Genomic DNA, 21,929 nt, shown 5'->3' with positions numbered 1-21,929 from the left:
AAGTCCCCGATTTGCCCCCGCTGAGTGAGGGGATGCAGGGGCCTGGGCTTCCTTCCTCCCCATTGTGGTCAAGAGGCCTGACTTCCTGGCCCTGACTTTATTCTGCCCTGAACTTTCCTGCCTGGACCAAGCTTCAGCCTTCTGGCAAGCCCCAGCCTTGGGTCTCAGCCTTCCAGACTCTTCTGCTCAAGTTGTCCAGAGAGAACGTCATGTTATATAAACCAACATGACATCTGCCAGATAGATGGTTTCATTTCTTCCTCTCCAATCTTTTTATTTCATTTTTCTTTCCTAATTACAATGCCAGGACCTTCATCATAATGTTGAATAAGAATGGTGAGAATGGACATCCTTGCCTTGTTCCCAATCTTAGGGAGGAAGTGTCAATATTTCCACATTAAGTATGACGTTAGTGTATGTTTTTCTTAGCTCAGATCTAGGAAGACTCCCTTTATTCTCAGTTTTCTGAGAATGTCATCAGGTACGGGTGTCAGATTGATCATAAGTTTTGAAGTTTCTCCTTTTTTCTTTTAATAAGGTAAATTACATATGTTTTTAAGGGTTAAAACAGCCATATACTCCTGGGATAGACCTCCAAGACCTACTTTTTATATTGTTGGATTCTATTTGCTAATATCTTGTTAAGAATTTTTGTGTCTATATATATATATATTTTTTCTAAGCCAAGTAGGCTTTATTAATTAATTTATATATTTTGGCTCAGTTGGGTCTTCGTTTCTGTGCGAGGGCTTTCTCCAGCTGCGGCAAACGGGGGCCACTCTTCATCGCGGTGCTCGGGCCTCTCACTATCGCGACCTCTCTTGTTGCGGAGCACAGGCTCCAGACGCGCAGGCTCAGCAGTTGTGGCTCACGGGCCCAGCCGCTCCGCGGCATGTGGGATCCTCCCAGACCAGGGCTCGAACCCATGTCCCCTGCACTAGCATGCAGACTCTCAACCACTGCGCCACCAGGGAAGCCCCTGTGTCTATATTTTCATGAGAGATATTGGTTTGTAATTTGCTCTCTCTCTCTCTCTCTTTTTTCTTTTGCAAAATCTTTATCAGGGTTTGGTATTAAGATTATCCCCCCTTACCCCCCGGCATTAAGAAGTGCTCCCTTTATCCTCTATTTTCTGAAAGAGTTTATATAAACTTGGTATTTCTTCATTCAATGCTTGCTATAATTCACCAATGAAAACATCTGGGCGTGGAGTACATAGAGGGCTATTTAGATTTTTATTTCATCTTGTGTTAATTTTGGTAAGTTGCATTTTTCAAGGAACTTGTCCATTTCATCTAAATTGTTGAATTTGTTGGCATAAAGTTGTCTGCAGGATCTGTAGTGATAATCTCTTTTTAATTTCTGGTATTGGTAATTTGTATTTTCTCTCTTTGTAGTGATCAGTCTTCTATCAATTTTGTTCATCATTCCAAAGAACCAACCAACTTTTGACCTTGTTAATTTTCTCTATTGTTTTCTACTTTATTGATTTCTTTTATTATTGCTTTCCTTCCACCCTTTATTTTTTTATTTTTTATTTTTTCCTTCCACCCTTTATTATTGCTTTCCTTCCACTTCACTTTACTTTGCCTTTCCTTTTATAGCTTCTTAGAGTGTAACCTTAGGCCACTGATTTTATATTTTTCCTCTTTTCTTTTCAAGCATTTAAAGCTATAGATTTGCCTCTAAGGACTGTTTTAGTTGCATCTCATAGATTTTGATATATTGTATTTTCACTATTATTCAGTTCTTGTGATTTCTTTGATTATTTAGAAATGTGTTGTTTAATTCCAAAACATTTGGGGGTTTCCTAGGTATTGTACTGTTATTGGATTTAACTCCATTGTTGTCAGATATACTCTGATTTCAGTCCTTTTAAATTTATTGAACCTCATTTTATAGCTCAGCATATGGTCTACCTTGGTGAATGCCCTTGAAATGAATGTGGACTATGTAGTGGTTGGATGTAGTATTTCATAAATATCAATTAGGTCAAGATGGTTCATAGTACTGCTCAGATCATCTCTGTCATTTATGTATGAACTTAGTTTTTCAATCTATTATTCTATCAATTATTGAGAGAGTGGCCTTAAAATATCTAATGATGATTAAAGAGTTGTCTACTTTTAATTCTCTCATCTTTTGATTTATATATTTTAAAGTTTTATTATTATATGAATACACATTTATGTTTGTTATGTCTTCCTAATGAATTGATCCTTTTATCTCTATGAACTGGTCTTAATTATCTCCAGTAAAACCCTTGGTCTTGAGGTCTCTTTTACCTGATACTAATATAATGGATCCAGTCTTCTTATAATTACTAGTTTTCCCACCTCTCTCTATTCACATCCATTTACTTTCAACCACTCTGTTGTCTTTATATTTAAAGAATATCACTTGTGAAGCCTGCAGTTAACTCTTGCTTTTCTATCCATTCTGACAATCTCTGCCTTTTAATTGTAGTGTTTAGTACATTTATGTCTCTCATTTTATTATCTGTTTTCTGATCATCACCTTTGTTTTTGGTTCCTCTGATTTTCTTTTCTGTCTTCCTTTGGATAATTTGAATATCTTTTAGAGATTGATTTTAATTTATCTATTGATATTTTTAGTTATACCTTCTTATATTTTAAAAAATTTTAGTAGTTGTGCTAGGCATTAAAAAATGTACATTCTTAACTTTTCACAGTCTACTTAGAGTAAATAGTTTACCACTTCATGTAAAATCTAGAAATCTTTCAACCATGTATGTCCACCATCACCACTCCATTTATGTTATAGTTTTTATATGTAGTATATCAACACGTATCATAAACCCCACAGGAAAGTGGGGTTTGCTTTTAAAAGTCTTACTACTTCTAAGAAATAAGAGGATTTAAAAAAATATTTATCAGATATTTGTCATTTTTTGAGGCTCTTTATTTCTTCCTGATCTAAGTTTCCATTTGGTATCACTTTCCTTCAGCCTAAAGAATGTTTTAAAGGATCTCTTGCAGTGCAGGTGTGTTAAGTATGAATTCTCTTAGTTTTCTTTGATCTGAAAATGTTCTTATTTCACCTATGATCTAGAAAGGTATTTTATTTGGATTTATATCTGAGTTCTGAGGGGAGAAGTTTTTTCTTTTAGCATTTTAAAGGTGTTATTCTACTGTCTTCTCATCTCTGTAGTTTCTGATGAGAAATCGGTGGTTATTTGAATCGTTGTTCTACTGTATATAATTGTGGTTTACTCTGGCCGCTTTTATGACTTTTCTCCTTTATTTTTGGTTTTCAGCAATTCAGCTATTGTGTGCTTAGTCACTTTTTTTTTCATTCTGCTTGGGGTCTGCTGAGCTTCTTGAATCCTTAAAATTTTGGCTTTCACCACATTTGGAAAATCTTGAGCATTATTTCTTTAACTATTTATTCTTCCTTATTTTCTCTTCCTTCTCTTTTTGTGACTCCAATTACATTTATGGTTTGACCTTTTGATAATCACCCCATGGGTCCCTGAAAGGTTCATTTCTTTTCAATCCTATTTCTCTCTGTCCTTCAGAGATAATTTCTATTAATCTAGAGTGAGCAAGTCTGAGGTTACTCACTCTTTCCTCTTTCATTCTATTACAATTAATGAACGAATATTATTACATCATTATTAACTAATGACTATGGTTCATTCAGACCTCATTAGTTTTTACCCAAAGTCTCTTTCTGTTCCAGAATCTTATCCCACTTACTTTTCATGTCTCCTAAGGCTCCTATTGGCCATGAGAGTTTCTCAGACTTTTGTTGTTTTTGATGATCTTGGTACTTTTGAGGAGTACTGGTCAGGTATTTTGTAGGATGTTCCTTGACTGGGATTTGTCTGATGTCTTCCTGATGGTTATACTGGAGTTATGGGTTTTGGGAGGAAAACCAGAGATAAAGTGCCATTTTCAAGAATACATTTTGAGTTAATTTTTGTGAAAAGTGTAAAGTCTATTTCTAGTTTCTTTTTTTAAAACATTTGACTGTTCAATTGTTCTAGGACCATTTGATGAAAGACTATACTTTCTCCAATGTATTGCCTTTTCTCTTTTGTCAAAAGTCAGTTGATCATATTTGTGTGAGTCTGTTTCTGGGCTCTCTATTCTATTCTATTGATATGTTTGTCTTTTCTTTCACCAACACCAGGTTGTCTTGATTATGTAGCTTTATAGCATGTCTTGATGTCAGGTAGTATCTGTCCTCCAGCTTTATTCTTCTTCAGCATTGCTTTGGTTTTTCTGGGTCTTTTGTGCTTTCATATAAACTTTTTTCAAAGTTCTTTTTCTTCATTTTTTTTTACTGAAGTATAGCTGATTTACAGTTTTGTGCTAGTTTCTGGTGTACAGCAAAGTGGTTCAGTTATACATACATATACATATTCTTTTTCATATTCTTTTCCATTATGGTGTGTTTTCATATAAACTTTAGAATAATTTTTTCAATATCTACAAAATAGCTTGCTAGGATTGTGATTTGGATTGTGTAGATTCAATAGATAAAGTTGGGAAGAATTGACATCTCAAAATATTGAGTCTTCTAATCCTTTAACACAGAATATCCACCATTTATTTAGATATTCTTTGATTTCCTTCATCAGAGTTCTATAGTTTTCTGCATATAGATCCTGAACATATTTTGTTAGATTTATACCTAAGTATTTCATTTTTGGTGCCATTGTAAATGATGTTGTGTTTTAAATTTCAAATTCCAATTGCTTATGCTTTCATAAGGAAAGCAAATGACTTTTGTATTTTAAAATTGTATCCTTTGATTTTGCTATATTTGCTTATAGTTCCGTGTGTGTGTGTGTGTGTGAATTCTTTGTGGTTTTCTTCATAATCATGTCAACTATGAACAAAGACAGTTTTATTTCTTCCTTCACAGTTTGTACATTTTTTATTTCCTTTTCTTAGAGCAATAGTTGGAGCTGCCAGTATGATGTTGAATAGGTGTGGTGAGAGGGAAATCCTTGCCTTGTTCCTAATCTTAGAGAGAAAGCATCAGTTTCTCACTCTTAAGTATGATGTTAACTTTTTTTTTTGACAGATGTTCTTTATCAAGTTGAGAAAGTTCCTCTCTATTCCTAGTTTGCTGAGAATTTTTAAAAATCACAAATGAGTATTTGATTTTGTCAGATGCTTTTTCTGCATTAATTAGTATGGTCATACGATTTTTCTTCTTTAGTCTGTTGATGTGGTGGATTACATTAATTGATTTTCAATTTCAATTGATTTCAGTTGATTGAACCGGTATTGCATACCTGGAGTAAATACCACTTGGTCAAGGTATATAATTCTTTTGTGTATTATTGCATTCAATTAGATAATATTTTATTGATGACTTTAACCTTTATGTTCATGAGACATATTGGTCTGTCATTTTCCTTTCTTATAATATATTTATTTGGTTTTGGTATTAAGATAATGCTGGCCTCATAGATGAATTAGGAAGCATTCCCTCTGCTTCCATTTTCTGGAAGAGACCATAGAGAATTGGTATCATTTCTTCCTTACATGTGTGATAGAATTCAACAGTGAAATCATCTGGGCCTGGTGCTTTCTTTTTTTGGAAGATCATTAATTATTTATTCAATTTCTTTAATAGACAAGTCTATAGAATAGGCCTACTTAATTTTTTCAGCTTTATTGGGATGTAATTGACAAATAGGAGTAGGCCTATTTAGATGACCTTACTCTCCTTATGGGAATTTTGGTAGATGTGTCTTTCAAGAAATTGGCCCATTTCATCTAAGTTATCACATTTATGGACATAGAGTTGTTCTAGTATTCCTTTATTATCCTTATCCTTTTAATGTCCAGGGGATCAATTGTGATTAACTCTCTTTCATTTCTTATATTAGTAGTTTGTGTCTTCTGTCATCTTTTCTTGGTTAGCTTTGCTAGAGGTTTATTAATTTTATTGATATTTCTAAAGAACCAGCTTTTGGTTTTGCTGATTTTTCTCTACTGTTTTCCTGTTTTTGCTTCCTGATTTGAGTTCTGCTTTAATTTCTATTATTTTTGCTTATGCTTGTTTTAGGCTTAAATTGTTCTTCTTTCTCAAGCTTCCTAAGATGAATGCTTAGATTATTGATTTTAGATGTTTCTTTTTTAATGCATGCATTTAATGCTATACATTTCTCTCTAAGCCTTACTTTCACTGCATCCCACAAATTTGGAAAGTTGTATTTTCACTTTCATTTAGTTAAAAATATTAAAAAATTTCTCTTGAGACTTCTTACATGACCCGTGTGTTATTTAGATGTGTGTTGTTTAATCTCCAAATATTTTTGGATTTTCCAGCTATCTTTCTATTACTGATTTCTTGTTTAGTTCCACTGTGGCCTGAGATGAAAGTTTGTATGACTTCTATTCTTTTAAATTTGTTAAGGTGTATTTTAGGGTTCCAAATGTGGCCTGTCTTGGTGAATGTTTCACGTGAGCTTGCGACAAGTGTATATTCTGCTGTTGTTGGAATATTCTAGAAATGTCAATTAGATCAAGTTGATTGATAGTGCTGTTCCTGTCATCGATATCCTTACTGATTTTCTGCATGCTTCATCTATCGATTACTGAAAGAGTGGTGTTGAAGTCTCCAACTATAATAGTGGATTTGTCTGTTTCTCCATGTAGTTCTATCAGTTTCTGCTTTGTGTATTTTGAAGTCTATTGTTAGGTGCATACACATTAAGGATTATTATGTCTTCTTGAAGAATTGACCCCTTTATCATTATGTAATGTCCCTCTTTATCCCTGATAATTTTCCTTGCTCTGAAGTCTGCTTTGCCTGAAATTAATGAAGCTATTTTAGTTTTTTTTTTTTTTGATTTTTGTTGGCATGGTATATCTTTCTCCATTCCTTTGTTTTTAATCTATATGTGTCATTATATTTATAGTCGGTTTCTTATTGATACCATACAGCTGGGTCTTGTTTCTTTAATCTACTCTTTAATTGGTGTATTTAGATCATTCATATTTAAAGTGATTATGGATAGAGTTGGATTACTATGTACTATATTTGTAACTGTTTTCTTTTCATTGTGCTTGTTCTTTGCTTCTTTTTTCTTCTCCTCTTTTTTCTGCCTTCTCTAGTTTTAACTGAGCATTTTTTTTTTTTTTTTTTTTTTTTTTGCAGTACGCGGGCCTCTCACTGTTGTGGCCTCTCCCGTTGCGGAGCACAGGCTCCGGACGCACAGGCTTAGCGGCCATGGCTCACGGGCCCAGCCGCTCCGCGGCATATGGGATCCTCCCAGACCGGGGCACGAACCCGTATCCCCTGCATCGGCAGGCGGACTCTCAACCACTGCGCCACCAGGGAGGCCCTAACTGAGCATTTTTTAATGGTTCCATTTTCTCTCCTCTCTTAGGCATATCAATTGTACTTTAAAAAAATTTTAGTGGTAGCCCCAGAGTTTGGAATTTACATTTTTAACTAAATTAAGTCCATGTTCAAATAACATACTACTTCACATGTAGTGAAAGTACCTTATAACAGAATATTCCCAATTTCTTCCTCCTATATATTTTAAATTTGTTGGCATTAATTTCACTTATTCATATGCTATTAGCACAAAATATGTTTTTATTATTATTACTTTAAATAAACATTTATCTATCAGATTAATTATGAATAAGAAAAATAAAATATTTTATTTTACCTTTTAAAAATACTTCTCTGATACTTTTCCTTTTTAAAAAAAATGTAGGTTCAAGTTTCTGACCTATATATGTTTTTCCTTCTCTTTGAAGAACTTCTTTTAACATTTTTTGCAAGGCAGGTATGGGGATGAATTCCTTCAATTTTTATTTGTCTGGAAAGCTTTTGTTTCTCCTTCATTTTTGAAGGATAGTTTTTCTGGAGATAGAGGTATATATTGGTTGGTGGGCCTTTTCTTTAAACACTTCAATATTTCACTTCACTCTATTCTTGCTTGCTTTCTGAAGAGAAATCCAATGTAATTATAATCCTTTTTTCCTCTCTAGGTAAGGTGTCTTTTTCCTATTGCTTCTTTCAAAATTTTCTCTTTTTCTCTAGCTTGAATATGAAATGCCTAGGTGTAGATTTTTGGGGTATTTTTCCTACTTGGTGTTTTCTGAGCTTCTTAGACCTGTGGTTTGCTATCTGTCATTCATTTTGGAAAGTTCCCAGCCATTCTTACTTCAAATATTTCTTCTTCTCCATTCTCTCCTTGTGCTATTGCAATTATGTGCATGTTACATCTTTTGAAACTGTTCCACAGTTCTTGGATGTTTTGTTCTCTCTTTGTTTCATTCTTTTCCTCTTTGCATTTCAATTTGGAAAGTTTCTATTGACGTATTTTCCTAGCTCACTAATTCTTTCCTTGGCCATGTCCAATCTACTGTTGAGTCCATCAGAGGCATTCTTCATTTCTGTTACTGTGTTTCCAATTACTAGCATTTCCTTTTGATTCTTTCTTGGAGTTTCCATGTCTCTGCTTACATTATCTATCGATTATTGCATGTTGTCTACTTTTTCTGCCAGCACTCTTAGCATATTGAACATAGTTATTTTAATTTCTTGATCTGATAATTCTGACATCTGTGTCACAGGCAAATTTAACAGGCAAGTGACAGATGAAGAGAATACTTGCAACATCTAAAACTGACCAGGGGTTAATGTCTAGAATATACAAAGACTACAAGAAAAACCCTGGAAACCTCGCTGGAAAAATTAGTGATCAATAATAGCTACCATTTATATAGTGATCACAGGCTTCTAAGCACTTACACAAATGTCAGAACAGAATGCATAAGACCTGTGAGAATCATGAGGAAGGAGGTTTTGGGTGGGTGGTAGTGGGGATTGAGAAGGACTATCTGGAGGTGATGGGTTCTGAAGAATAAATAGGAGCTTGCTGGGGAAGGGGGTGTGGTACAGTCATTCTGGGTTGTGGGAACAGCCTGACCAAATGTGTGGAGAGAGTCGTATGCAAGTCAAGTTTCTCACGAATACATGAGAGACAGTGGTAAGAGATACAGCCAGAAAGGCAGGCTGAAGAGCAAGGATGTGATCCTCTAGGTAGTAGGGAGCCATGGATGGTTCTTGAGAGGGTACACTGTGCAGTGAAAGTGCTAGTTATGAATACAAGATGGACAGTCAGGGTGGGAGAAGATCTGGTGATGTGGTCCGACAGAGGCTGTCTTCAGGTCTAATGAAGGAGGTAGAACAGGCGAGACTGCGTGACTTGGTACGAGGTTTGGGGGAGAAGTTGGGGGCTGTCCCCCATCTCTGGTTCAGAGTACTGGGCAGATGGAGCTGCTGGTTAGGAGGGTGGAAGGGCAGGTGGGGGACACGAAGAGAATAGGCTGGGATGGGTCTCAGGAGCCAGGGGCGGCCAGGGGCTCGGGGTGGAGGGTGGGCTGCTGTCCCCGAGGCAGGCATTGGAGAGTGTAGGGAGGCCTTTGGGGGACTGTCTAAGGGTCACTTGCACTTAGTGGGCGATTGGAGGCCAAGGAGCAGGCATGGCTGGGGACGTAGGACCCTGCATCCCGGGTGCTGTGGCTGCCTTAGTTCCCTGAGGTGGTGACCAGACCTGAGACCAGTACAGCTATCCTGCACTTCCTGGGCCTGGAGTGTGGGGTGGTCAAGCCAGAGCAGTGAGGTCCTACCTGGACCAGAGACCCAGGGCACTAAACAGCAGCAAGGAGGTTTGGGTGGAGGAAGTCGGGCATGGGGCGCTCCAGGCCACCGCCTTTGAGAGACAGGAGGACGAGGACCCACCCCAGGGTCTTTCCCACCACCGCCCCATTTTCATGCTGAGGGGAGGGGTCTGGGCTCAGCTCCAGGCACCCTCTGGGCCCCCTGCACCCCCAGGTAGAGGCTGGGGGTGCCTCCTGAGCCTGTATGTGTGAGCCAGAGCTGTCAAGAGGTGGGTCTTGATTTATGCCTTGGTGTCTGTCCTCTGCCCGCAGACACATCCCTTCTGCAAACCTCAGCATGCCCGTCCCCCACCCAGAACCGTCCTTAATCCATTTTCTCTGCTCCGAGAATGAGAAGGCCCCCTGTGGAGATGCGCACTTTTAAAAAATTTTTATTTATTTATATATTTTTTTGCGGTACACGGGCCTCTCACTGCTGTGGCCTCTCCCATTGCAGAGCACAGGCTCCGGACACGCAGGCTCAGCGGCCATGGCTCACGGGCCCAGCCGTGCCGCGGCATGTGGGATCTTCCAGGACCGGGGCACGAACCCATGTCCCCTGCATCGTCAGGCGGACTCTCAACCACTGCACCACCAGGGAAGCCCTGGAGATGTGCACTTTTGACCTCCAATGGACACCCAATTTTTCTACCTCTCCAGCAGCCCCCGCCCACCCTGCCCCCCCTGCCACATTCACTGCCTCTTTGCTGGGACAGCTGAGCTTGTCCCGACTCGGGACCTTTGCTCCTGTTGTTCCCGCTGCCACCGGGGCATCTTGGATGGTCTTTCAGGCCTTACTCAGGTTAGAAGGGATCCACTATCATCACCCTACCTTGCTTTTTCCCTTTAGCTTTATATTTCTTTTCATGTTTTCTTGTTTGCCTGTTGGATGAGTGTTGGTACGTGGTTGGGGCTTCAGATCTTGTGGTCATTCTGTTTGTAGAATAAAGCTAGTTAAAGTGACTTAAAGAGACCACTGGAGGGGTGGTCTTGAATTTGGGGACACAAATCCTGCAGTGAGTTTAAGCAGTGAAACTATAAAGTTATGTACTCTCTCACCTTCTATGCTGAATGTATGCTTTGACTGATAATTTGGGTTTATATTTTCTGATTCAAATAAGAGCCACAGCAGTAACTTCACTGTGAGTGATTTTAAACATGGTATTGGAGAGAGATGTTAGACATGCCATTGGGAGACTTTCTGACAGAAAGTCAATAAGGGAGGTTGGAAAAGCGAGAAGTGTTTAAACCTTCAGGGACAAGCTCATCCGACTTGTTCTCCATTGCTCATGTGGACAGAGCCAGGGCTGGGGTGAGGGTGGGAGAGTTATGGAGCGGACCTAACTTAGCCAAAGGAAAAACTCTCTATCTGTGAAGAATGAGCCAAGAGGCTATGTGCCTCTGGGCCCTTGGAGGTATGAGATCTTTGCCACTGGAGGAGTGAATGGAGAGGGTTCTGCGGACGAAGGGTCCAGGATATGGGAAGGCCTTGCTTACACCTCTAGGTTGGGTGGGGTGGCCAGCAGGGCCCCACATCTGGAACTTGTGATTTGTCACTTCTTTAGGCAGGTCCCAGGGGCTTGGATCTCAGAGCCGGGGGCCAGGGTCCTCCTAAGAGGATCACAGTACTACCCCAGTCTACCAGCACCCTCCCCCTCCCCTGACCCAGAGTCCCAAACTTCCTTCTTCACAATTTCCCCCTCCCCCTGTTTTCCCCAGAAGAAATTGTAGCTGGAAGCCCATAGTGCAGGTAAGACATGGGCTTTCTGATGGTCTGGGAGGGAGAAGAGCTGCTTACATTGTCTTTTCCACAGGCCACTCCTTCTAAAAGGCTCCTCGGTGGAACCCTGTACTTCAGGGACAGCCCAGGATAAAGGCCCTTCCTCATCTGAGCCCAGTGGCTGAAGACTTGCCTGCCCTGCCACCCCCCATGCCCAGCCTTACCACCCAGACTTACCAAACATGCCCTTTCTTATTATCCCTCACACTTTTCCACTTCAAATGTCCAGTTCAATTCTGCCTACTGGATGAACTCCTATATATCCTTCAAAGCCCAGCCTGGTTTCTCCCTCTCTTGTAAGCCTTCTCTATTCCTATGTGGTATTTTTAATTCTTCCCCTGAGATCCCCCTACACTGGATATACAGCTCTCCTACAGCAGGCATTGCCCTGTGTTATCATTATGTGCTGATGTGTCTGTTGTCAGTAAAGGACCATGTTAATACTTCTCTGTGTGTCCCTCGTGCCCTGAAGCTGCTGGGGCCAAGATGGTCTGGCAAGAGCAGGTATTCAGAGAATATTTATTGATTCAATGCATGGGTGGATGGGTGGGTGGATGGAGGGATGGGTGGATGGATGGGTGGGTGGATGGAGGGATGGGTGGATGGATGTGTGGATGGATGGGTGGATGGATGGGTGGGTGGATGGAGGGATGGATGGATGGGTGGGTGGATGGCTGGCTGGCTGGCTGGATGTGTGGATGGATGTGTGGATGGATGGGTGGATGGATGGGTGGGTGGATGGAGGGATGGATGGATGGGTGGGTGGATGGCTGGCTGGCTGGCTGGATGTGTGGATGGATGTGTGGATGGATGTGTGGATGGATGTGTGGATGGATGGGTGGATGGATGGATGGGTGGATGGATGGGTGGATGGATGGCTGGCTGGATGGCTGGATGGATGTGTGGATGGATGTGTGGATGGATGGATGGGTGGGTGGATGGGTGGATGGATGGATGGGTGGATGGATGGCCTGGCTGACCTCAGGCAGTGGGCCTGGAATGCTTAGTTCCCAGAGCACAGATTTCTGCCCCGCCTCCCCCAGGGCAGAGGACACAGCAGTCACTAGGTAGGAACTTGTCACAGGTGCGGCTTGCAGATCCTGCCTGAGCAAGCTATGCTCACCGGGCCCCAGACCCACCTGCCCTGGTTAATTAGGGAGCCTCCCTGCCCTCTAGAATGAAGAGAAGAAAAAGTGACAAGGCCTTTCCAGAGGAGGCTTAAAAGCCCATTAGCCCCCTGCTGAGCCCCATCCTCCAGGGAAGGGAGGACTGAGGGAAGCGTCTGGTGTGAGAACAAAGCTCAAAGAGTCTTGGGGATGACTGAGGCAGGTCCTGGGAGTGGGGTCTGCTCTCAGCTTGGCCCTCAGGCCGCTCGCCAAGGGCCCTCAGCATGGGGTGCGCTCCCCTCTCTTCCCCCTCCTCCCTCCCTCCCCTCTCCCCGCCTTCCCCTGCTCCTCTCTCTGCACAGGCATGCCATGAGGTCAGACACCCAGGGTTCAGTCCCACTGGCATACCACAGACCAGGCTAAAGGACACCGTGTCTGGAGGATCAGCCCTAAGGCAGGATGTAAGTGGTGGGAGGACCCCGCAGGACGTGGACTTCAGAGGCCCTGGCAGCCCTCAGATGGCCTCTGTTCCCTTCCAGGGCCATGTTGACGATTCAATTTAGCAAGAAGGCCGCAGGCAGCTGCGTGGTGCTTGAAGATCTCTAGTCACCTTGGTCCTGGGGCAGCCCTGCTGGGTCGCTGCCCCTCGGGGCCCAGTGTCCTCATCATAAAATGGGCACAGAGTCGCTTGCTCCCTCCCTGGCCTCTCTAGCCTCCCTCTCAGGCCCCTGGAGGCTTGGCTACTGAGCTCAGGGTGAGCACCTGGGATCGAGCTGCTGGTACCACCCCGCGGAGGCCTACAGAGCATATCCTGTTCCTGGAGTGATGGGCACGGCCGGGGGGTAACTGCCCCAGGGTACGGGACGCGGCACAGGGGAGGAAGGGCACATCCAGCAAATAAGCCGCAGAGCTGGGCTTCCCGCCCGGGTGCCTGCCTGTCAGGAGTCACTGGGTCAACACCGTGGTGACCTCTGTACCGCCCTCCCCCCAACTCAAGGAAGCAGCACACCTTCGAGGAGGGCTTCCAAGGACCCCCAAGTGGCCCCCTATCCCGCGCTCTCCTGGATCCCCTGCTCCAGCAGGCTACCTGCCCTGTTCCTGCACCCAGCCAACTCCCTCGATCGATCGTCCCAGGGCCTGGGAGCCAGGAGGCTGCCCTTGGTCCTGCTTGCTGCTTTCTGTCCTTCCCTGAGATCCGCCACCAGGGTGAGCCTGGCAGCAAGGGGCGGGGCTGCCACCCTTGGCGGGGCCACAGGGCTCTCCCAAACCTGGGTCGTCCTCGGGCAGGGCAAGGCCTACTGTTCCTGTGTCACAGCCGGGGAAACTGAGGCCCAGAGGGGCAAGGGGCTCCTGAGGACCCTGAGCTGTGGGGAGCAGCTGGGAGGCAATGGGATCTGTGTCCCCTGAAGATCCCCTGCCCAGGCAGGGGCTGGGGAGTCAGGAGTCTGCACCAGGGCGGGCTCCCAGAGGCCCTCAGCACAGGCCCTCCTGTCCCCGGGGCTCCCAGTCCACCCTTGCCCCCAGGCTCTCATGCAGGGGTGGGGCTGGGGGTGCCCAGAGCACGTGGCCTGGACGGGCGCATCCACTGTTTGCACATTACATGGGGCGGACTGCAAGTTAGAGCAGGAACCATCGGCCCAGCAAGTGGGGGCTCTTTTGGGGTTGGAGGCCCCCCAGGGGAGCTGAGTGCTGAGTAGGGAGGCTGCCAGGCCCGGCGTTCCCCATCCCCCATCCCACCCTCTGCATACACAGCGCCCTGCCTGGGACACCTCCTCCTCCGGGAAGCCCAGGGGAGGCACGGGAGCCGCCAGCCTCTGCGTGCACCTGCTCAGGCCCCCTTGTGTGCAGGAGGGGAAACCGAGGCTCGGAGAGCTGCCGGGACTCAACCAGGTTTGTGTGGGAGGAGGGGCAGCCTGGCGCTTTCCACGTGCAGACCCATGATCCCCTGAGGTCAGAGCACTGTTGAGCGAATCAAGGAAGCTGCGGTGAAAGGGGGGCTCAGCCAGGAGTGCCTGGGCTTCTGGCTTCAGTCCCCTCTGAGTGCTCCCTAGCTGTGCACCCTTGGCAGTCACCTCACCTCTCTGAGCCTTCTATCTTGTGTGATGGGATCCCCCGTCCACCACGTAGTGTAGCTACGGTCCCCCCCGAGGGCAGGGGGTCCAGCGTCTGCTCTGGCCTCACTCACTCCTGAATCAGAGGACACGGGAAGTGAATATCCTCGCAAGATGGACAACCTGGGTTTGAGTCCCAGCTCCAAGGACCCCTGAGTGTGGGTCCCTGGGTGAGTCACCCATCCGCTGGAGCCTCAGACTCTTCTCCAGTTAAATGGGTGCGGCAGCCCCTCCCCCTCTGGGCTCCGGCGGGGCCAAGGGCCTGGCATGATGCCAGCCCCACTGAAGGGGCTCTTGGCGTCTGGCATAATAAGTAGGAAATGGCAGCGGTGGAAACGAGGTAGTCCGTGTGGGTCAGGGTGGCTTTGGGCTGGCGGGTCTGGACCAGGCTACCAGGGGCCTTAAACGTTGCTATGTGGTGAGGCAGATGCCTTTGCCCGGAGGCAATGGGGAGCCATAGCAAGCTAAATCAGGGTGGTGATGCCCTCAGATTGCCTTCAAAAAGTCACTTTGCCTGAGGAGTGGAGGCTGCCTTGCTGGGAGGAGAGTGGAGGCCATGAGATGGGAGGGGGAGTGGCAGCCAGGCCCAGGGCAGTGGAAAGGAGGGTGTGGCTTTGAGGGAGAAGCAGAAGCGGAGACACTAGGAGGGTGGACTTTCCAGTCTGATGATCTCTGAATAGTGGCTCTCTGGGTCACTAGCTGTGATCTTGGCAAGTCGCCAGTGATCTTGTCACTAGTGATCTCGGCAAGTTGCTTAACTTCTCTGAGTCTCAGCTTTTTTCAGCTGTAAATCTGGAGTCATGATGCCGTCTTTTGGGGTTGTTCATGAAGAAATACAGGTGAGGAGAAACACCCAGGAATTGGTGGCTGTGGTTATTTTTAATGGATGGGGCTTAACTATTGAGACTCCCAGGTACTGCCCTGGGAGATAAGGGGACGGAGTGACCATCAGTTGAGATGGTTTCTTAGTTGGGACATAGGTTGGGCTGCATGGGACAGACTCAAAATAACTGCGACTAAACAGGTTAGATGTTTATTTCTCTCCCATAGAAGTCTGGGTTGCAGGCCAGCTGTGCTCCGCGAAGCTGTCATGGCCCCTGCCATCCCTGGCGTCTTGCCCTCATCTGCATGGTCTGAGGTGGCTCCCATCAGGGTTGCATTTTCCAGGGTGAGACGAGGAGGAGAGGGAAGGAGCAGACCCATGCTGCCCCTTTAAGAGCATGACCGGGAAGTGGAACAGAGAGTATACTCCTCTCACCTCCCATTGGCTAGAAATTAATCACATGGCCACACTTGGCTGCAAGGAATGCTGGGAAATGTAGTCTTTATTCTGGGTGAGCAGGTGCCTGGCAAAAATCAGGGGTTCTATAATGTAAGGGGAAAAAATGAAACTGGACGTCTCTGTCAGAGATGGGGAATATGGGAAGAGGAGCAGATTGGGGTGGTGAGGGTGGGTGATAAGTTCCTTCTGGGCTGGATCTGTGAGGAGAAGACAGTTTACTCCCAAGTTCTCTGCTGCTGCACCATTGTGCCTCCACCCGTGTTGTCCTTTCCCCTTGACCTTCTCACACGCACATCCTCTTGTATCACACAACACATGTGAGTCACATTCGAGAGCCACTCTCCAGGAGGGAATCCAGGGCTTATTTGGTGTCCCCTGGGGCTGGGCTGTGATAATTTCCCAATTACTCTGTGGTCCCATCTTATGCCATCTTATCACCCCAGTGATTTTTTAAACCTCATTTTAGAGAGTCATTTCCTGGGGCAGGGTCCCCAAAGCAGGGCAGACAATGACAGGCTTGAGCTAAGTTCCCTCATTCCCCCTGGCTGCCCCACAGAGTCAAGTGTCTGCCAAGGAACCCTGGGGTCCTCTGCTTGCCTCATCAGTTCCAGGGACTTAAAGTATAGAAGCCCTTGGTCTGCAGCAGACAGGGCTGTCTTCATTGCTTGGCAGGGAATCCCCAGCACAGCTTTTCCCTTTTTCCTGTCCCAACCTGGAAGTGTCCACATGCATAGTCTGCAGCCAAAAGCTGGGGTGCTGTTGTCCAGGTGATGAGATGGTAACCTGGGGGTGTGCAGGAGTAGGAGGTTTGTGCATGACTTGTCTGCACTGTCTCTCCTGACACAGTATAGGGGCTAAACAAGCAGTTGACAAATGCCTGGCCCTCCTGAGACCAGGGTGTATTGCATCTTTTGCTCTCCTGAGCTGGGGGACCACAGGCAAGTTACAGCTTCTCTTGAGACCCTGACATGGCTCCATGCCATGGACAACATAAATCTTAAAACAGACTGCATATCTTTTTTGCTTTGGCTGCTAGGGAGCTCAGTGGCAAAACTGGAGCCCAGTTTTAGGAATTGTACTATTATTGACTTTCTGCTCTCATTTCTTTTTTTTTTTGGGTTCGCAGGCCTCTCACTGTTGTGGCCTCTCCCGTTGCGGAGCACAGGCTCCGGACGCGCAGGCTCAGCGGCCATGGCTCACGGGCCCAGCCGCTCCGCGGCATGTGGGATCTTCCCAGACTGGGGCACGAACCCATGTCCCCTGCATCGGCAGGCAGACTCTCAACCACTGTGCCACCAGGGAAGCCCTGCTCTCATTTCTTTACCTACGTCTTTATTCTTCTAATTCTGCCTTTTCTGATTTCATAGGTATTTGGGGGCACAGTAGGTGAGCTTCATCTGCTTATCTACAAGATGGGGAAAATTTCATCTCCTTGGGTTCTTCTGAGGATCACAGGAAAAAAAGGGTCTTTTGCAGGAGAGGCTGGCCGGGGGCTGTTGCACTGATGTTGGGATTTGGTAAAGTCACACTCCGGCTGTGGACTCCCAGGGTGCCACCTCCATTGTGGGCACCTGCAGCTCCTAGAGGTGGGACCAGGGATTCCACTCAGAAATGCTCCTGCTTCCAGGGGCTGAGTCTTGACTCCCTCCCCCCCTCCCCCCTCCCCAGCAAGAGTCAGCTCTGTGAGGTCCAGCTGGGGACCAAGAAAGTTCCTCTCTTGTTTCCTATTCCTCATCCCAGATCTCTCCACTCACTGAGGGTACTGACGACTGGGATCCCCCATCCCGGCCTCCAGACAAACTCTTCCCCCAACCTCCCCCGGAATACCTTCGGGCTTCTCCTTCTGACTGGGCGCCAGCTAGTGGGCAGGATTCCCCACTCCCTGGGCCTCTGGAACCCCAGAAATGAGGGCAACCCATCTTTCTGGAAAGGCTGGGATGTCCTGGGGTCTGTAAATTTTCCCCATCATAGGCGTCTTGTTTTAAGGAGATGGGGGCAGCGTGGGTGCCTTCCCTCCTCTGCTTCGGAAAGATCTCAGGGTGCCCACGAACACAGACAACCCCAAAGCTACGGCTTCACGGAGGAAAAAAGGGCTGATTCTGCGGGAATCTGTGACTCCACACATGAGCTCTTGCCTCTGGCTTGAAATTCACCCTAGTGGGGCCACTGGAAGCTGCTTTCCGTTCTTCTGTGGAAGCGCTGGGCCCCTGGGGGGAGGCCAGGGAGACGCTCGAGAGCAGAGCATCCTTGCGTCGAGAGGCGTCTTGGGGCTGGGAGGGCGCTGGACGGGGTAGGGGTGTGGGTCAGAGCCCCCGCTCTCCAGCTGCTTCCCTCCTGGGCTGCCCGCATTTTGTTCTTCTTGGGTCCCAACTCTGCAGAGCGGTGAGGCGTGCCCTCAGAAACAGGGTATTGGCCGCGTCCTCTCATCGACCACGGAGGACACCCCCCGGCGCTCACCACCGCCCCCCCCCCCACCCGGCGTGAGCCGTGGCCTGGCCAGAGCAGACTCCTCAAAGGGCGTGGTCCTGGGGCGCCCCCATGCCCGGCTTCCTCCGCCCAAAACTTCTGGCTGCTGTTTAGTGTCCCGGGTCTCTGGTCCAGGCGGGACCTCGCTGCTCTGGCTTGACTCCCCTCCCCCAAGGGTGCTGGCACTCGCACGCTGTGGCTGTACACTGAATGGGTGGTGTGGGGTTAAGGGAGTCTGGGTGTGGGCTCTGAGTTACACCCACCAGGCGTAAAGGAGCTCTTCTCAGGCTCGGCCGCAAACACTGCAGCCCCTCGGGGCTCCGTCTCGTGTCTTCTTTCCTTATGGACGCACGTCCCTGGGACAGCCCGGCCACCCTGTGGCTCTCCTATCCCTCACCTCATCTCCGTGAACCCCACTGACCGGCCAAAGGGTGGAGCTCTGGGCTTGTCCAGGGGCGCCTCCACCTGGATGACCCAGGAAACTGAGCTCATCGCCCGCCCCGCCCGCCCTGCGCTCTGCGTCCGCGCTTTGGTCAAAGGCACCGCTGCGCACACCAGGCTGCAAACCTGACATCACCTGTCCCTCTCCTTGCACATCAGACCCAATGTCTTGAGCCCGGTTCCATCCCCGCTGCCTGGGACGCCTGTTCTCTGTGTCCTCCATCCTCCGAGCTGGGCGGCCCCGTCGTTTCTGCGCCTGCAGCTTCCCGGCATCTCCTCCGCCCTGGGGCCAGCGTGAGCTTTCTAAACTGCGTACCCCGTCACGCCACGCCTTCGCCTTGCTCAGCATCATTAGATGCAGCCTGAATCCCTCAGGAGGCATCGTGGGTCGGGCTCACCCTGAAACAGAACTTGGGGTACGAGACATTTACTGGGAATGGGCAGCTGTGAAACCAGAGGCCCAGGTGAGATGCAGGCGCAACCAAGCCTGTTAGAGGGTCCCTTACAGGGCCCACATGGCGGGGCCCCTAGAAGGCCAGCCCGCTCTCATTCACGCCAGCAGAGGCAGCTCGGGGAGGCAGAGGCAGGGCCAGCAGGAGCTGCCCACTGGCGGTGGTGTGATGGCCACACTGCCCCCGGGACACCAGTCCCTTCTGGAAGGGACACTGGGGCGGCGTGTGTCTGGGCCCGCTGCGGTCCGCTGCGCAGCCCCACTCCTCTGTGTATACTTGGGGAGCAGCTCCTTCAGAGTCCTGGTTGTCTCTCTTCCCGAGGGGAAACTTTGATGAGGGATGTGACTGGACGCCACAATTGGTCTTGTGCGTGACACCCTCTCGCACTGACACCACCTTCCATGATCCACTCTAGACCCACCCCCTCCGCTGTCAACTCTGTGAACTCTGCTGCTTCCATGGCTGACCTGGAGGCGTGACTCAGACCCTCCCTCCCCGCTAAGAGAGGAGGCCAGTGTTGTTATACTTATTAGAAGCACCGCGAGTCTCCCCTGATCCCACAGGCGTCCTTTCATGCCCCCGTCGTGTACCAGTGGCTCTGGTTCTTCCTGTCCATCAGTCAGTCATTCCTTGAGACAGGAATTCTTCTGCCCAGAAGCAGCCATAGCCTCTAATTCAATGGGGCCCCTTCTCTGTCCCCTGGTGAAAGGGTGTGCCTTTGCGGAATGAGGATCTCTAGCCCCGTGGAGCCCAGAATGTGGGGATGGGAAGCATAAAGTTCCCTAGGGGGGCAGGGAGCCCTTCCCGCTCTCATCCCTTGGGTTGCTCTACCTGGTGGACACATGGCACCACAGAAACCCATGGGCTGCACACAATTCATGTCCTTACAGAGGCCGCCTCCAAGCTGGCGCTCCAGGGATGCCCTCAGCGGACACTGCGGGGCTGGCAGCTCCGAATGGCGTGGTCTTGACAGGAGCAGAGGCTTCTGGGCCGTCTCCCACAAGCCTTTGCTGTAGAGTGGCTCCCCTGGGCTGCTGTGAGGTCTTGCAGGGTCCCGTGCCGGGGGCAGAGTAAACACCCTGTAAGCCCTTGGGTAACAGTGCTGACTGAGGCCCTGAGGTCAAGAAAGGCAAACTCATATCCAGAATAGGTGTCTGTTCTTAGAAGAACAAACTGCCTTTGATGGACGTGGCCCGGTGTAGTCAAGGTGCCACCAAGTGGCTGGTTGGCTACCTCTAAGGAGGGTGCCACAATGGGGGTCGGCGATGGTCTCCATTGCTGTCCTGTTGGACGTCCTGTGGAGGCGGCAGACCCACCAGGTTTGATAAATGGAGGTCCACGTTCCTGGGGCCTCAACACTGCAGCCACTATGGTCACTTCCTTCATGTGCCCATTGCGTCGGCCCTGGGGTGGTCATGACTGGCTGCTGGTGTCATGTGGCCGGGTCATCTTGTCCACTTGGTAACGTAGGGCCTCCCTTCACGTGGCTATTTTCTGGCGTTGCCTTTTGTGTTTGCACCCAAGCGTACATCATGCCTCTGCCTCAGAATTCCTTGCCCCTCATCCACCAATTTTCTTATTTTCCATTCAGGATCCTAACCAACTGGCCAGGCCACTTGTCATAGTCCAGGAGTCCATCTACCCTGACCTCTGGCTGCTTCTCCTTCCACACAGAGCCAGCGACCACCTGAGCTCTGCTGCTTTCAAGGCTGCCTTTGGCCGGGGTGGGGATGGGTGGGTAGTGCCGTGTCATCCATTTGTGCTCGTATCCAAATACTAAACCGACTCATTCATAAATCACATTCAAGGTTCCTTCTCACCATGAGCATGGGCCTGAGCAGAGGGAGGGGTGCCGTGGGAATGGGGGCCCCCTGCTCCTCAGCCGCGCCCTCTGGTCCTGCTGGTGTCTGATCCTGGAGCACCATTTCCATATGGTGCTGGACTGCTGCTTGGCCTGGTCAATCTTCTGACCTGGGCCTGATAGAACTCACGGTTTGCGGCTGAAGGTGCGTGGTCACTATGTGTTAACATGGTCAGGCATCCTGTCTTTATTAGGACCAAAAAGTACTCCAGGAGTTGTTTCCCCACAAGTGTAATTCTCTGTTGCAGATGGTCTGCCTGGCGGCCTGTGCTGTGATCGTCCCACTCAGCTTGCCACAAACTCCGATGACATCTTTTCCTGCCCTAGGTACTTCCACTCAGTAGAGTCTGTTGGGTCCCGTGGCCCAGGATGCAGGGCTGTTATACTGCAGCTGGGACGTGCAGCAGAGCCAGCTCCAGATCTGGACCCTACTCAGAGCTGGCAGCCTTTTGCTTAACCCAGGATGTGGGCAGAGCAGTGTCCCTTGGGGCTGGGGTGGGGTGGGGTGGCAGTGGGTGCTGCTTCTAGAACCGGAACCCATCAAGCACAGTGCTTTCTTCTTCATGGTAGGAGATGCACGCTGCAACAATTTGTCTTTTACTTTGAAGGGATGGCCCAGAACGCCCCTGACCGCTGCATCTAAAAAGGATAAGGATGTGGCAACCCCTGATTTATCACCCGCCCTTTGGAGCGTACGTGTCTCACCAAGGCCTTTAGTGGTCTGGCTCTGTCTTGCTTATTTGGCCCCGTCAACTCAATGCC

The sequence above is a fragment of the Mesoplodon mirus genome (genome assembly GCF_964341445.2).
Source record: "Mesoplodon mirus genome assembly, chromosome: 4".
Lineage (NCBI taxonomy): Eukaryota > Metazoa > Chordata > Mammalia > Artiodactyla > Ziphiidae > Mesoplodon > Mesoplodon mirus.
This window is presented reverse-complemented; position numbering follows the sequence as displayed.